Below are 15869 nucleotides of genomic sequence, written 5' to 3'. Positions count from 1 at the left end.
TCACTGAAATCTGCCACACAGAGCGCCGCCATCTTGCACTGACGTCACGTCATTGCTACACGTACTGTACATGTATACTGTATTATTGCTATCACAAATTTTATGAATTATTACCGTCGGGGGAATGAAGATGTGTTTTCTGTGGCAAAAACTGCCTATTTTTGGAGAGAGGAAAAAAATCCATGGTCTTGCAGGCGCACATGTAGAATTGTGAATATGTGGGGGATTCACTGTAATCAAATCCAGTGGAGTTTGTTTTGCAAAGGTCAGCAAATTCTTGCAAGTATTTTGCTTCCCACAGTGAATGTCACAAATGTTGCCAAAATAACAAAAACTGTTTCACACAGAGTCAGGGTTGAAAACATGAGCGACATTTCACGGAATTCTAACACACACTGATCTACCGTCTTGTAGATCTGAACCTAATAAAGACCTTCTGGTTTGCTGCTTGTCAGCGCCCAAAATGCTTTTCCAGACTTTGTTGTCCCACTTGAGAACTTTAGCAGTGCTGTTCGGGCAAGCACAAGTCACACTTTTCATATATTTGATCTGTAATTGGTCTTAAGCCAGCAAGTTGTGGTATTTTGTGCATATAATCACCATAAGTAGGCGGTTTAATGGTAGAAAACATCTTATTTGCCTTACATTGGTAAAGTTGCACAGAAAGTAGTTGGAGGCAAACTTTAGCTTACTTGAGGAAGTATTCTTTGTATTCTTTGACTCTCTTACTCACACATTACAAACCAGCTGGAACTCATCAACCCAAATGCTTACCTCACGGCCGGTGCAGCCAAAAATAACACGTGGAACACACAATGTAACTGTACCACATGGACTATGCAGATAGCAAAATAGATGCTTACACACAAATATACCTGCAAAGCAATATTTTATACTAATTGATCATCCAAATGGCATGCTGGGAAGCCCACGAGCACCCTTCCCCAACAGGAAGTTACCCAGCATGCATTGTGGGTTATACATTTGTATAAAATAGTTTTGTTTTGCACGTCACAGTTTCGTGGTTACGTACACACTGTCATAAAGTATTGATATTATACAAAACTAGTAACTAATAACTAGTTAAGTGTATGTGGTGGAGTAATAGGCAGAAGAATATATTGTCGTAGTACATAGTCCCGTTGCTACCCTGAGGAAAGACGTCACTTTTGGTCCTTTTAGTTAACTAAACATAAGGAGCTCAGTGGAGAACTCAACATTGGCTGCATACCCCATCATGTGGGCTAAAGATGGTGTCTTTGAACATGTGAAAGGATCTTCTACTATAAAATGGACAGTGATGACGGCATTAGCAGCATCGTGGTCTCATTATTGACACTTCCTCCTCCCAATAAGCTTGTCTCACTCCTTTCAACTCTCCCTGGTGTGCAAGACAACAAAAGGGATAAATGCATGTAATGGCTCTCTTTTTATCACTGTTTCATTTACTTCTTGTATTTAGTGTTATCTTACAGTATTTATGTCTTATTTAGTTTTATTTCACAGTGGTTAGTGCCTTTTTTTTTTTTTTACACTTGTGTACAGTTAAGCCTGTACTGTGAAAGTTTGATGGAACGGAATATTCACTTTACATTATTTTTTATGGGATTAAAAAAAAATTAGGACAACTTGGAAGTCATCCAGTATTTTTTGACTTTAGAACAGTGGCGTCCAAACTTTTGTGACTGAGGACAGCACACTGAAAAATCAACAGATGCGGGGCGCCACTTTGCCGCCATAATTATATGCAGTCATCCCGCCTCACATCGCACTTTTTCAAAATATAATTAATAAATGATGCTGTTTTGTGGGTGAATACGGCCTATTATTAGTGAACAAAAATGCTAATTTTAATGTATTTAGGCCTATATTAAGGATTTTCAAGCATAAAAATGGCAAAATGAACTAAAATACAAATATAAGGCATTCAGAAAATGCATTGAAAGCACATTGTGACATGTAGTACTCTAAACTGGTCACTAGGTGTCAGTAACATTACATTGATGAGACAGTAGCCACTGCAAGAATTGTCATCTGAAGGTAAAAAAGGAACAACAACAACAAACAACTCTTCCAATGCTAAGGTGTGGGTCTCTGTTATGTCTTATTATGATATATTTGTATTGAGTAATATTACTGTAAAGGTGACTATAGGGCTGTTATTTCATGTATAGAGGGCTCTAATAACGTTAAAAACTATTTGAAAGGTCATAAACAGGATTTTTTATGATCTAACTACAACAATATACAATTTATAAAGAACCGGAACTGATGTACCGCGATAAACGAGGGTTGCAATCAGTCTGCCATTAGGCCTTCTTATACCCTGCCTTGGCAGGAGTCAGATGCTGGACTGTCTTCTAGCGTTACAGGCTATTGTTTTTGCCTGTGCATAAATTTCTGTTTCTGACCTCTTTGCCTTGTGCTTTTGCTCTAGTTTAGTTTCAGTGGCCCCTTTTTTTATGACCTTAGGTCACACTTTCTTTTTATGTTTTATATCACAGTTGTTACACATCTTTTTCAACGCCCAGTTGCACAACAACACGTTGTAAACATTGAGTTCTATATAATTTCCAGTTGGGAAAGTTAATTGCTTGTAGGCCAAAGTTGCTCATTTCTGGTCCATTTTAATTATTACAACAATTTATTCTGAAATGAATGTGGAATGTCTGCAGACATTTGAGCGCCCACAGACGCAGTAGAGAGGCGGACATTTATAGGCATGAAACTTTAACGGATGTCCAAGCATCCCGTGTCAAACTTTACGAGCTGTGTGAGTACAGAGGAGTGTAAAGGTAAAGTAGAATTCCGAGGAAGAAGTCGTAATACTGTGGAAAAAATATGACAAGATTCAGGATCCTACAAGGTTCTATAACACACACTTTGGTGAGACAAGCAGGATAATTTAATTTACCAAGCAAACAGGAAGCAATTTGTAAAACTAGGAGAATACACATCTGCAAGTTAAATATTACGTGTGGAGTCAATATTGGGACCAAAGCCGTTCAATTTGTATATCAGTGACATCTGTAAAGTGACGAAAGACTTAAAGTTGGTATTATTTGCAAATGATACTACTGCCTTTTGTTTGTGCGGGGAAGCATACATGAGCTAATTAAAAAAGTCATGGATGAAATGGCCATATTAAGAAGATGGTTTGATTAAAAACAGATTATCCTTGAAGAATTAAAATAATGCTATTTGGTAATAGCAGAAAGGACACGTACGACCAAATACAAACAGACGGAGTGGACATTGAAAGGGTGAACGAAAATAAATTTCTGGGGATCATAATAGATGAAAAATATACAACATAAGGTAGCGAGAAACACTTCAGTATTGAATAAAGCAAAATTTGTTCATCAAAACACACTTCACACTCTTTACTGTTCTTTGGTATTACCATATCTAACTTACTGTGTGGAGATATGGGGTAATAACTATAAAAGCAATCTTCACTCACTAAATGTACTGCAAAAAGAAGACGAGTGAGGATAATTCATAAGGCCGCGTATGGAGAATATACAAATCCCTTATTTTTTTAAATCACAAATATTAAAATTCGCTGATTTTAGTCAATTTTCAAACACCTAAAATAATGCATAAAGTCAACAATAACCTGCTACCCAAAAATGTCAAACAATACTTCTCTACAAGAGAGGAGAAATATGATCTTAGGGGAAAACTAAACCTGAAACAACGCTAAAAACCCACAGCATTTCAGTATGTGGAATTAAGTTTTATGGAACAGATTGAGCAAGGAACTCAAACAATGCACCAAGATGAGCAAATTCCAAAAACAATACAAGCATTTAATGTTTGCAAAATACAAGGAAGAGGAGTCTTGAACTTGTTTTGTTAACGCGTGTCTCCATTATTTATTTCTTATTATAATGATATTATATTAATTGTGAAAAAAATCTTAATAATTACATCATATTGTTACATGACCTTATCATTATTGTAAGGTATATTATCATATATATTGGTATATTATCATTATTGTAAGGTATGTATTAAAAAAATCACATATGGATGACAGGAAGTGAATAAAATGTACTGCACAAGATGTGGAACCGATTAAATTAATTAAATAAGCTTTGCTTCTTCCTGCTCCTATTGGACATGTGGAAGTGTGAGTTGAATTGTGTGATGTATTCCATTGTAACTTGCATACATGTTCAAATCAAATTAAACCATAACCACCATAATTTCACCTTTTATTTTTGGAACATTACAACTGCAAAGCTGTATTACCACATGTGGATCCAGCCTTAGCTCATCTTCACACGGATCCCCTCTCTTGAGAACTGATTTTTTTTCAGAATACCTTTCCAAAGATGGACCATAAAAGGGATACAAATTATCATTCACAGCAAAAAAACACAACCAAAATAAGACTGTTAAATCTTCTTCAATGTTCAAGGGATTTTTTTTCAGTGCAAGAACCTTACTGGCTTTAACGGCTATGTTAGCCAGCATTTAGAGTCGTGGGTCATTTTAGTCACATTTGATATAGTCTTAAAAAAAAGTCATTGTTAACATCAGTGAACAGCTAACAGCTACTTTTGATTAACTGTGGAACATCTGTATGTGTTTGAGTGCCCACAGGCATATGGAAATTCGGACGTTTATATGACATGTGACAAAAAGGCGCTGTGGACTTTAATGGATGTCCAAGCATCACACACTAAACTTTACAAGCTTTGTTTATATGAGTACAGAGAAGATTCAGTATTCTACAATATTAGATGACACATAAACCTAAAATGCAACAGTTTGGTGATACAAACAGCAAACTATTTATACTGGTCGCCAACCAGCCATTTGCAGGGCACATATTGACAGACAGTCATTCACACTCCCATTCATACCCATTTATAACTACAGACAGGACGTGACAAAGTATTTCCACGTACTGTAGTGGCTGCGCTGGACCTCCACTTTCTCTCCTGTTGTACAATTTTAGTAGTTTTGAAACCATAACTTTTTCATACAGGGGTGCACCTTGAAACCGCCAACTGGCTCATGCCTATTCTGTAGTTCACCATTGTTCTTCATTGTTCTTCTTCTGGTCACGTAATGGCGAGGGGGCAGTGAAGTCATTGTTTCCAGAAAGTAGCGGTTTGCTTGTCTACATTGCGACGACTAGCCGGCCTTATCAGATTTTCCCAGTCTGGAAGCCGTTTTCAAAAAATAAAGTTTCAGGGCACCCAGAACGCCTTTGCCGTGCGGATGAAAGACTGAAATTATGGAACACTTTGCCGTTTCGCCCTGAAGACATTCCCGTGTGAGCTTCCCCTGGGCTTCAGTTCACATACAAGATGCTCAATATGTTGTGAATGACTTTCATTAATAATATATGAGCTGTTTGTTCTTTGTTGCTGCCTGTATAGCGGAGCAGCGTACGGGAGATTTCAGTGGACAAAATGCGTGCCTGTTGGTCGCTCTCCAGGAGCTCACTGTTATGATAATGATAATTCTCACGATCGACCGGCAAAGTCCCGAACATCGACTAGTAGTTTACGATCAACGGGTTGGCGGCCCCTGCTGTTGTGAATCTCCATGTCAACGTTAAAGGCATGTCGAGAAATAAATATTTTCTTCTTTGTGCTTGCGTTGGTGAATTCATAACGTAATCTGTCACAGCACAGTGCAAGTCGTTCAAGCAGAATATAGTAATTTGAAACGTATGTGTTTTATGTGGTCACAAAATGTGGTTTTTATAGTGTGTGTTTTGTTTTAGACAAGCTCTGAGGTGTTCTGCCAATTGAGTGTGTGGGTTATGCCAATTGTGTGTAATCTTTTGAAAAAGCAGACCCGGTTTGTAAAATCATCCTGAAGCTGGGATGACCAAACGTCCTGTTTTCCAAGGACATGTCCTCCTCTCACCCGCGTGGAATGGAAGCGGGGGGGCTTGGACAGATGCCGATTTTGGGGAGGCCTTGGGTCGGCAACGGGCACGGATGGGTGTCCTGACATTCCTTGGAGGACACGCATAGTCCAGTCTGTATTTGCAGGATAACTAGCTGGCTGTTTAACAATATGACGTGGAAGAAGAATTACATTACAGGGAATGTGAGGACAACTGATTGGAAAAATATGTGGGGGCAGGGGATATCAAGATCCGACTTTAAATTGGAATCAGAATGGTTGCACAGCTCATGCTCGGAGTCACCAAAGTCACAATCAGACCAAAATGTGGGGGAGAGAGTATTAGGGACATAATTAGAGGTGGAAACAAGATAATTAGGCATTTGAGGTCAAAAAGGTCAGGACTGTGGGATCATACCAACATGTGAGGGACAGAATTAATTATAATAATAATAATCAGGTACACAAGACGGGTTTAACACACAAGAGGAACTAGACAAACTAAGACAGAACTAAAGCAGTGTTTACACCTGCAAGCATTTTGCTTCCACATTGTCCCGCAATTTGCAGTGACAATGCGTGTTATTTAATTACTTATTTGTGGCATGCCTGAAAAGCGTGAAGACTAGAGGGTATACGCCGAAAGTGGCTCCACAACCCCAGGCTTTGTGCTCAAGATGCAACTCGACAAAAACCTAACATCTGCAATCAAACTTAATTGGTCCCGCAACGGTGGTTATCAACTTGCTTTGACAAGTCCGGGTTGCGGCTTTGTGCTAAGTGTGCGTTCACATGAAAGGGGGCGTTTGACATCATGTTGTTCTACTTCCACTGAAAAGTGAAGCGATCCCAGCCACTGTATTTGATTTAAAAAAAAAAAAAAGAGTACGTAATTATTATGGAGCGTTGTGAGGACTTCCCAAAAGATGACGTGTTTTGTGGCGACTTAATTGTTTTTTTTCCTTTTTATAATAAAACAAGTGTTTTAATGCAGTTGATTGATGCCTCAGAGTGTCTATTCTTCCAGCAAATATTTTAATATGAGAAGACTAACAGGCTCAGTACTCACGCAAGGACACCTATGACATTTACATCTGCTAACATTAATTATTAATATTTATATTGCATTTTATTCCTGGTGCTCGCATGAGCATGTCTAGCGTATTCCCTCGGCTGAAAATCTATCTCACATATAGATGGATAATATCATCAGGGAATGCTCTTTAAAAAAAAAAAAAAAAAAGAATGTTTATGTCCCCTCTGGAACCATAGGTTCTATATAAATGGTGACGCCATCTCTGAATTAGTTAAACAGTGAAACAGTGGCACTTTAATAGTTGATTTTAAGCTGAAAGCCTGGACATAACCTATGACTTTAGCCTAAGTTACCATGGCGATACAACTGCTTTAAAAGAGAGCTATACCTTCGCTGAACACGCAAGTCCGGCAACACAGCTCGCTAAGCCACTAAACTTGCTTTGCAGAATACCCCCGAAATAAACCACTAATGTTATGATAACAAAGCATGGGGTATCATAATAATGCAATATTTGCTTTAATATGCAATCTTTCACTCTGTAAAGTTGCGGATGTGGCGTTTGTGACATGCATTTTCTCACAGGCAATTTGTACTGTCTGTCAAACATTTGCAGCATTTCTTGAAATGCTGGCTTTTCAATGGGGGTGTCAGCATTAATAGTTCCTGCTTATATTTGAACAATGCCAGCCCAGCCCTGATGTGCAGTAAATAGTCAACATTGCTGCCCTTTGATATTTATAATAAACAAAAACATTTATGATTAAAAAAATATACATATACCGTACTTAAAAAGAAAGCTTTGTTTTATGTCTTTTTGCTCTATTTTTTTATAATATTTAATAATATTTTTTATTAGGATGTTATTTTAATTTAAAATAGTCATTTTAATCCTTGTTAATCCTTGAAGGGAAATTTTATTATTATTGTAGTATTACAGTATTTCATACTAATTTATCATTTTATTAATTAGATACAGTGAATAAAGTGATTTTTTTTTACAATAAATTATAAAAGAAATACATACTGTAAATTACCCGCATATAAAAAATTAACAATGATTAAATAATTCATTCAAATATTTTTTTTAAAGGAATGTCAAAAATTATTAGATATAAAAAATAAACAATATGCTAGAATGGCCTGGTCAGAGCCGAGACCTGATGCCAGATTTTCTCATGTGGCAAATTCATCATGGAAACATAACTTACTTCCCTGAGTTCTGTCCCTGAAAAGATCAAAGAACAGTTTTAGGCGTCTTTATGGTGCACATAAAGTCTTGAAAAAATGGAAGGCAAAATGGAATTGCAATCAAATCAAAAACACATGCTGTGTATACATGTCATTATTTTGTTGCTTGCTAGTGATGTAGTGAGTGAAACATTTTCACTGTTGCATGCTTGGCTCAAATCTATTTATTTTATTTATGCCGTTTGTATTTATTTATTTCTTTGACAGGAGCATTGCACAATCTGTTGTCCCAGGGCAGAGGCAAAGTAAAAATACAATTAGTGATTCTATTTCATAGAATTAAACACGTACAAAATGTAAAGTACAGATAAACAAAACATCACGACATTAAATGTAAAATGTGCTACAGTCTGGAACGTGCCAATGTAAAGTTGACATAAGAGTCTCCCCGAGAGCGACTCATTTCACAAACTGCGGTGCTGATGCGAGGGCTTATCCGCTAAAACAGGGGTGTCCAAAGTGCGCCCCGCGACTGTTTTTTTTTTTTTTTTATTGGCCCACGGCACATTGTAAAAATATAATTGAACAAGAAAGCTAAAAAAAAAAAAAAAAAAAAACAACAACAATTTAAAAAGTAGTAATTTTACAAGAATACAGTCAAAATATTAAGAAAAAAAGTTGTAATCTAACAGGAAAAAGTCGAAATTCTTCGAGAACCACGTTCTAATATTATGAGGAAAAATAACGTCACTTTAGTAGCATGAAGTTGAAATATTTAAGAAAAAATAAGTTTTTTTAAAAGTCATAATATTATGAGAAATATAATGGGAAATTAGGTTGGAGAAAAAGTTATAATATTAAGAGAATAAAATCTAAATATTACGGGAATAAAGTCGTATTATTCTGAGAAGAAAATTTACAAGAAGAAAGCTGAAATAGTTGTAGTTGTTTAAAAAAAAAAAGCAAGTATGGAAAATAAAGTCAAAATATTAAGAGGAAAAAGTAATATTGTAAAGAGAAAAAAAGTTGTAATTTTACGAGATAAACTTATAATATGAGAAAAAAACTCTAAAACCCGCCATTTTAGAGTTTAAATATTAAAGAAAAATGTGTTTGTTTTTAAAGTCATAATATTATGGGAAACAAAACAAAATTAAGATGTAACTTTTGGAAAATTATGTTGGGTAAAAAGTTATAGTACTTTGGGAATAAAGTCAAAATTTTACGAAAAGAAAATTTACAAAGATTATGTCAGTAGAAAGTTTGAATATTTGGAAAATGTTTTAAAAAACAGCAAAAATGTGAGGGAAAAAAAGAGCAAAGAGTGAAGTTCATACTAATGAACTGACTTTATTGCACAAAGGAAGTACATCGCTGCCATGAGGAGCTCTTAGAGCACCTTTTTTTTTCCAAGTATAGTCAGGAAACGATAACGACTTTGTCACCTACAGTATATCGCGTAGCTGAGATGCAGTTTTGTCTTGAAATAACTTGTAACCTGTAAGCATATCTACATGTGTTGCTTTACAAAATATCAAGGTGACCCTTGCATCCTTTCATTTTTCACTTGTGGCCCACAGTGGAAAAAGTTTGGACAGCCCTGCGTTAAACTAACATTAGCCGTAAAAGTAACATTTTCAAAGGCTAACCATTTATCTTTCTTAATAATGTTACGATAACGATACGAGGGAAGTTTTTTTGTGAAATATTTTGAGTGCCTGTACGTGCAAACTTTGATGTGTAAAACTGTGTCGCTTGAAAGTTTGTTCTGCAATATTTAAGATGGGGGGGGGGGGAATCATGGTACACGTCTGGAGCTTGGCTACATCTGTACTCATTTGAATCTAAACAGGGCTCAACTGAATTTCACGCTATTAGAAACTTTAAAAATATGCTTCTTAAAAGACCGTGTATTGTCCAACACCACCCCTAAATACGTCTTACTTTTCTTTCGGGAAAAAAGTCCATACTGACAGTTTTATTACGATTCTGTGTCAGTCATCCATTGTGCAATGTTTTCCATTGTGCTCGTACTGATGCAGTTTTCTGTTTTGATTTGGCATGGACATACAGTACTGTATATAATGAGGTCATCTGTGTATTTTTGAGTGCTCACCTCTGGACAGATGTGCAGGAAGGTTATTCATATATACGCGGAACAGCAAGGGGGCACAAGATTGATCCTTGGGGTACCCCTACTGAGCCAGGAGGACATGGTTTAAAAAAAACTATCCAGGGCTAGGTTGAACAAGTGCCATTGTGTACCATATGGACCAAACCATCTCATGCAGATATAGGGGGGTGCCCAGTCAATATGGATGTTTACTTTTTGGTCAATGTGGATATTGAACTTAAACTGGCAATAACAAGTAAAAACAATGGGATTGTTTTATCGTTTTCTGACTATACTTTTGTCTCTCCTGCCTCGGCCACAGGCTGACTTGGTGCTCTGAGAGCTCCTCATGGCAGTGATGCACTTCCTTTGTGCATTTGCCAATAACGCGCCCCCTTGTGCGCGTATTCTGCACTGTTTAAAGCTGTATTTGTTGTTACCAAAATACAGCTACCAGCGTTTTGGTCATTCATGTGGGAACATCTAATAGTTGAGTGAAACTGTATAGACTTGTTATTTTCCCACTTATGTACCTAAGTTGTTTTGCTGTGTTAAAATGTTCCTGAATGAAGTTATACATTTGCATCAGAGGAAGTTGGCCCGTAATTACCAACTCATATATATGACATTTTCCCTCTATGTCTAACTGCTAAATAGAAGCGGAACGTAGAACTTTGAGCTAAATTTATGAGGATTTCGTCCCCCCTTAAGGCCAGTTAAAAACCTTTTACTGGTATTTTCCAAGTGCCACATCAGCTTGCCACGTGTACACTCACGTGTAACTTTCTCAAGCAGACAAGTCAACAAAGTATGACTTTTTCATGCATCTTTGTCACATTGTTGTTATCTTTGTATTGGTAGGATGTTTACACACCTTTTTACAGATTGTGCAGTTGTTTGTGACGTGTGGATCGACACTGAAATGTTGATACTTCCGAAACCAGCTGTTTGTGCTATAAAATGGATTCTCAAATCAAAATATCGAAACTTCAGTTCAACAGAACGTTTGTCTGTTGAAGCGATGACTAACTAACGGACCCATGCTTGAATTGTGAAAAAAGTTTTAATTCTTATAGTAGTTCTTAATCATGAATCATTTATTTTAATGGTTTTATTATTTTACTTCTTTTTTTATTGTTTAAAATACAATTTTCACATTTTATGATTTTGTCCTCTGTTTGTTCTGTTATTGTATATTAGCTTCGCTATATTGTAACTCACCCCGCTACCCTAGTATACTACAGGGTTTAAAATAAATAAACAAATAAATAGCTTAAATTAATTATTACATTATTAATGTATTTAAATTAATATAATAATAATTATTATTGTTATTATTATTAAATTCAGCATTTATTTCATCCATAAATTACTTAAATATCTTGCATTCTTCATGCTGCGTTATAAAATACACAACTTTACAAGACACGTTAGGTCAATTCGTATAAACGATCGGTATCGCCGATACCAGCCTAAATTTTACTCCGTATCGGATCTGAAACGAAATCAGTGGTATTGCACATCACTAGCAATTGTTGTGGATGCTGACTGTATATACAGGTATGTGTAATTTGGCCCAAATGTAATAATCTTTATCGTAGTTTGTTTTATTTTTTTGTTTATTTGACTGATGTGTTCATCTATAAAGTAAAGGCAATATATCATTTATAATTAATTTTAGTGTTCGACGTCAACATTTGTATTGTTTCCTGTCGCTTGTTCGTTGAAGCTGTAGTTCTCACATTGGCCACAAGAGCTCGCCATTTACTAAAAAAAAGTCCAGTTGAGGCGCTCTATTGTTACTAGATAATACTACCTTTACAATATTGTACATGTTGTGCATTTATATAAACGAACAATTAATATTTTTTTATAGTTTCCATACAACTATGTTGATATGTTTAATACATATAATATTTAAGTTAAATCAACATTTCATGTCTTTTTTATCTAAGGAAGTCCACCATAAAAATTTACAATAATTAAGCAAACGATAAAAGGATAAGTTTAATAAAAAAAAATATATAAAGCCCCTTTGTTTTATTTCTGCATACAAACACGAGTCAAACATGATCAGTCTGTTTGCAATATAAATTGGAGTATATAGTATAGTGTTTAGAATATGTACAATTTTGGTATTGAGCCAACACCAAGTAAATAGGGCCAACATCACCAATAACGATACCGATACTTTTTACTTGGACATTTTTCAAGCTCATTGAATGATTTTGGGATTTTTGTCTTTAATTTGTCGATCATGTACATAATCAGAATAAAACAAAGGTTTGGATTGAGCCGCCCACCTCAAATATGTACCCATTTTTTTCTACAGTGGAATAAAATCATCTTTTGCAGCAGTTTTGTGAAGGGTTCGTTAATTGAAATGCTCTCAAGTCTTGCCCTAATGTGTCAAAGCCTACATGTTGTGAAAATCTGAGGTATACAAATAAAGTTGTAGAGCCAAAGGGTCAAATAGGGGAGGTAAATATACGAGGGAGCGTCTTTGTTGGACGTTTAGTCACCTTTGTGGCCCCTGGAAAACTATTAAACCAGGAGGACTTCTACCAGGAGCCCCACATTCCTTAAATTCTTGTGGTGTGATGTCACAGATGCCCCCTCCCCGTTTTGACTCTGCTGCTGCTGCCTTTAAAGGCACTCAATAAACCTGGGATATTAGAATTGGCTGAGTAATGTAGATGTTTTTCCAACTGCGTTTTATCGTTTACACCAGCTTTACAAAAATTGTCACACCAGGACGACTAACATAACATAATTTTAAAACGCCGCATCGTTTAATTTCACCTAAATCGGCGTGTATTCTTTCCCTGTGCTGTGACTTGTGTTGTGAATTGTACTGGTTTAGTTTTTAACCAAATGCACATTCGCTACCCTGGGAAGTGTTCTCGATTCCAATAAATCCTACTGTTCATGAACGCAGCATCATCTCGTCTCTCCCCCACCCCTCCCGTCCTGAACGCCCCCGTCGGGCTAGCAGGGGCTCCTCCACTTACTAGCATAGCAGGCGTCCCACCGAGACAAGACAGAAGACCACGTCGCTTCTCTGTGCATTTTAACCCACTCTTGTGTGCATTTTCTTCACTCTTTTTCGGCGTCCAACTCCACGTTGAGCTTGCCGAAAACTTCTTTTTTCCCCAAACCGTAACGGGACCGTCTGTGATCTTCTCCCTCCCGTGATTCCCCGTGCAAGATCTCACATTCCAGGTGGAGACCTAAGCCAAACTTGATGGAGATTATGTATTTTGTCTGACGAAAAGAAAGAGAGAGAGGGGAGCTGCTCCACAACACCTCGGCATGTAGCGGGGTGAGTTTTGCCCTTTGGAAGTTGTTGATTACGGGCATTTTCTTGATGAATTCTATGGGGGAAAAGACTAAAACACATTAAAATGAGTAGGCCAAATGGCTGGGCCACGTAGGGATGCTAAAACAGGGCATCCCAAACATTGTCACGCCTTGTCCCCACCCCCTTCAACACAATGCCCCAAATATACATTTTACTTTTCATATACGTTAAGTAATCATGCATCTTTTGCATTATAAAGCGCTTAACATTTACTATGACAACTTCAGATAGTTAGGAAAGAATGCATTGGTGTGTTTCATTGTCTCATCAGTCAAAAAATGACACTTTTCCAGCAGATTATTATTGCACCTTTATGGGTGCTACACTCAAAAGCAACCTTCTTGACTTTTTAACATTTACAGCTTTGGAGTATACGTGCACCAACAATGACTCTGGAGTCCAGCAATTGGCCCTTCAACTACACAGATTATACATGTCTTCCGTACCTCCACTGTTGACAGTTAGCTGATGATGTGTTGCATAACTGTCTTAGTATGCATGTTAAAGATGTATTTGGACATGCACCAATAACTTAAAAAAATCATCTTTAAACTTACTGCAAATATAGCTGCAGGAGGCGTAGGTCCTACACACGCACACATCTGGCTGCCTTTATAAGCTCAAAGGCATGCTGTGTAAATTATATGGTGCCAGAGAGAGTGGTTTTTGTAGGAATACACAGCAGTTTTTAAAACACCGCTGGAGAATTTTAAAGGTCCCAAAAATTCCAAGTCTGCCATCCCATCACCAATTTAGAGTGGAGACACATGGAGGGAGGGAGAGGAGGGAATTTTGTTGTCAGCTTGTCATGCCAAAACAATGGCTGCTTGTTAGTAGTGAAATAGTTTAAAAATATGTGTTACAGTTGTGGCAGCCCAAAACACAATAACACAGAGCGTGCTACAACTTGCCCAACTCTCCTATTTGCCATCTTGCAGGTGGGATGGGTGGGTTGTCAATCATTGCGAGGCCCCGCCTGCCTCCGCCCCCTCATCTTCTGGTATTTAAGTATTTGTTTTTTTTTAAAGTCAATGTTTTACTTTGACATCATCGCAGCACGACACTAGCATATTGAGCAAAGAAGAACAATGCCACACAGTAAACAAACAGCAATGGAGGACATTGTTAGCATAGTTAGCATCATATCGCATTTATTGTTCATACTTCTTGGTTGTTGTCTTGCCTGTTGTACAGAAGGAACCACTTTATTTCGACGAGTCAGCAACCCTTTAGGTACCCCACTGCTTCAATCCCCAGAGCGCAGGAAACATGCGAAAAACCCAGATGCATTCAAAATGAGACACGCAAACAAACAACACTGAAGGAGGGGCTCCTGTATGGACTTGTTCTGAAGGGATCATTTTATCCAAGAGGAGACTGAGGGCAGCTGTAGACTTTGGAATATAATACCGCACATTAACGTGTGTTTTTTTTCTTTTTGTCTCACCGTGTATTCTCAAGTTTTACAAACCCTGTCTGAACAATATTATTTCTCATCTGTCGTCGTCGTCTAATTTGCATAATTGGCCATGACGCATGTGCATGTAATTTTCATGGATTATCACCCCAATTCAAGGTAAAGGGTTTCAAAGAATCTCCACATAAACGTGCTTTAAGAATCCTTCACATGTAGTGCCTCCTTGATCTTTGGCGGTGAAAATTAATTAGTGGCGGGCTGCCAGTACTTTTCCTACTTTTCACAACGGAAACTCAGTTGTTTACTATCCCTCAGTGATCCCCACTGTAAGACTTATTTTATACATTCATGTACAAACCTGCAATGGCAGCCAAGCGGATGTAAACGGTAGCAATGTGTTGCTTGTAAATTTGACGCCTGCGTTATTGCAGTGTAACATCCTATGTTGTGCATTAGTGTGTGATGTGGCTCCCTGGCGGTTGGAGGGGGATGGCGGATGGTGGTAGTGGGGTTGAGGGCGGGCGTCATGGAAAAAGTGAACAGCATCGTGGTTTGAAGAAGAGACGTGATGGCGGATGGTCCCCGCCATGTTCCTGCAGTTGAGACCCCCATATCGTTCCCACTGTTTATTTTTCCCTCCGTTCTTCAGCCCCCCTTTCTTCTCCTGAACAACTGTACCAACATGATAAGAGATGTCACGCCACCTCCTCCTCCATCACTCCCTATCCCTCGCTTGCTTGGTAAGGTGCTGGGAACATTTAGCATGCGTGGAGATGACATTCCCACCGCTGGCTTTCCTGTTACAGTAATATCTCTGTGATGTCAGTGATGCAGGATGCACCGGCATTGCCGATAAATAGTTGGGAATAGTGAAGTG

General features: G+C 37.6%; 1 protein-coding gene across 2 annotated transcripts in view; it reads left to right on the top strand.

The window, feature by feature from the left end:
• LOC129172143 (tyrosine-protein phosphatase non-receptor type 14-like) overlaps positions 1-15869 on the top strand; it is a 55605-nt gene that overhangs the window by 6563 nt on the left and 33173 nt on the right. Inside the window, exon 1 of one of the 2 annotated variants that reach the window (XM_054761589.1) lies at positions 13160-13536. The exons of the other annotated variant lie outside the window; for it this stretch is intronic. The gene's annotated coding sequence lies outside the window, so the exon portion shown is untranslated. Of the gene's footprint in view, positions 1-13159; positions 13537-15869 lie in introns of those variants that run through there. 2 annotated transcript variants of the gene reach the window in all.

Source organism: Dunckerocampus dactyliophorus, chromosome 19 (assembly GCF_027744805.1).
Source record: "Dunckerocampus dactyliophorus isolate RoL2022-P2 chromosome 19, RoL_Ddac_1.1, whole genome shotgun sequence".
Taxonomy (NCBI): Eukaryota; Metazoa; Chordata; class Actinopteri; order Syngnathiformes; family Syngnathidae; genus Dunckerocampus; species Dunckerocampus dactyliophorus.
This window is presented reverse-complemented; position numbering and strand designations above follow the sequence as displayed.